This window comes from Octodon degus, unplaced genomic scaffold (assembly GCF_000260255.1).
Source record: "Octodon degus isolate 3935 unplaced genomic scaffold, OctDeg1.0 scaffold00105, whole genome shotgun sequence".
Lineage (NCBI taxonomy): Eukaryota > Metazoa > Chordata > Mammalia > Rodentia > Octodontidae > Octodon > Octodon degus.
Window position 1 is genome coordinate 3,133,268 of NW_004524681.1, and position 1,837 is coordinate 3,135,104.

Consider the following 1,837-nt stretch of genomic DNA (forward strand, 5'->3'; position numbering starts at 1 on the left):
AAACCCAGGCCTCAACATGCACACTAGGCAACGGCTCTACTACTGGACCACATCCCCAGCAGGAAAAACCTTTGAAGAAACCCCCCACTGTAATTAGGTTTGACCTATAGGTACTTAACTTCAGGTGAAGTTTTTAATTACAGAGTAATGTGGCCCAGATGTTGTGCACAGGGATTAGGGGAAACTGAGCAGCAGGTCGGCGGCATCCTCAGTAACTATTTTTGTTCCTTCGTGCCTAGGACAGAGGTTAAAGTTATGTACATGGCCAATGTTTCCTGAACAGAATAAATTAATTTTTAAAAATCAAAGAATGGGAGATAGCTCAGAGGAATAAGCGCTTCCCTGGAAAGCACAAGGGCCTGGGTTCAACCCCCGGTCCCGCCAAAAAAAAAATCAAAGAATGCTAGGATAACTGTGAGATCATGTAGCCCACTCAACTCATTTTGAAGATGTACAAACTGCAAAAGCAAGAAAGTTACAAGAGCCAGAATACAAAGAACTCGCTTTAATTCACGTTTTGCTCCTTCAGAAGCACTGCACTGGAGAGGACTCTACGTCAATGGCTGTGGGCTCTTAACAGGTAGGCTTTTTAAAGGTGCTTAGTACTAGGAGGAAACAACAGGGACAAGAGCCCGGACAAAACCACTCTGTAACCCTACTATTTTTGACAGGCCAATTCACTAATCAATTTAATCTGCCAAAAAGTTAATCTGAAGGGTTCTCAGAAAAAGAAACTTGAGCTGCTGGAAAATGTTACATGGAGAGAGACTGCCCACAGCTCACTCCGACCTCCACAGTCCATTTCCTGTGCAGCGCGACCTCCTGGGATCGGCTTTCCTGCAGTGTTCACTGCCAGATGACTTTTGGTGCTAAGAGAAGCCAAGAGCATGCTGGAAACGCAATCCCTAACAGAACATTTAACGAGAAAGCAGCGCGGCTGTTCCCTACGTCCCGTGCGCTCCGGGCGGCCTCCAGCAGCCCGGCCCAGCCCCGCAGCCGGACCCAGACGCACGCCCGGGCAGGAAGTCTCCGCGCGACCTGCAGACCGCGACGCCACCCAAGGGCGCGCCCCGAGGTCCTGCTCCGCTTCTGGTGCTCTCGCAATCGCACGGCAGACGCGTCCGCGGGGCCACGCTCCCTGCGCTCGGCTGGGGGCGGGCGGGGCGTCGCGCGATCCGGGCCGCGACGCTCCAGCAGCCCCCAGCCGCGGGGTCCTCCTCGGCCGCCCACGTCTCCGCGACCCCCGCCGCTGGAGGCCGGGGACAGGGGCACAGCGGGCGTCGGAGGGCGCAGTCTCCAGCTCCAAGGCCGGCGCCTCCCCGCCGCACCCACGCCGACTTCCTGGAGAGCACCGGGGCTCGCTCACCTGGCTGGCGCCGCTGGTCTCTCTCAGGATCCGCACGAACCGCCCGCCGCCGTCCGGTTCCCAGGGCTGGCCACCACCTCCGCCCCACAACCAGAAGACGGACCCACCCGTCCGTGCGCGCCCGCCTCCCTGCGCGGTGGACGCAGCAACCCGCCCCGCGCATGCGTACAATCGCCGTGGAGCACGCTGGGACCTGTAGTTCGCGCCGGAGGCGGTCCAGGCCAGCCATTGTCCACGCGGCCTGCTGCCAGGCTCGGGAGGATGCTTTGTGCAGGCGAGCAACAGCCCTCGAGCCACGCGGAGCTGTGCGCCAGGCCCTTGGTAACATCATGCCTTTAGACTTTGACCATCAAGAAGCACACACCACAGGGCTGCTTTTGTGCCTTCAGTTACTGATGCGAGGATTTGACATCAGTAAACTTGCGAAGAACCAGTGTGAAAGTTTGCAAAAACAAATAGCTAATCCCCGAC

At 57.3% G+C, this 1,837-nt stretch overlaps 1 protein-coding gene across 3 annotated transcripts in view; it reads right to left on the minus strand.

Annotated features, from left to right (window-relative positions):
* Tmod3 (tropomodulin 3) overlaps positions 1 to 1,603 on the minus strand; it is a 56,604-nt gene extending 55,001 nt beyond the window's left edge. For 2 of the 3 annotated variants that reach the window (XM_004638991.2, XM_023724024.1), the window contains exon 1: positions 1,367 to 1,603. The gene's annotated coding sequence lies outside the window, so the exon portion shown is untranslated. The remainder of the gene's footprint in view (positions 1 to 1,366) is intronic. The other variant, XM_023724023.1, reaches the window with a different exon arrangement.
* Positions 1,604 to 1,837: the final 234 nt, after the last annotated feature.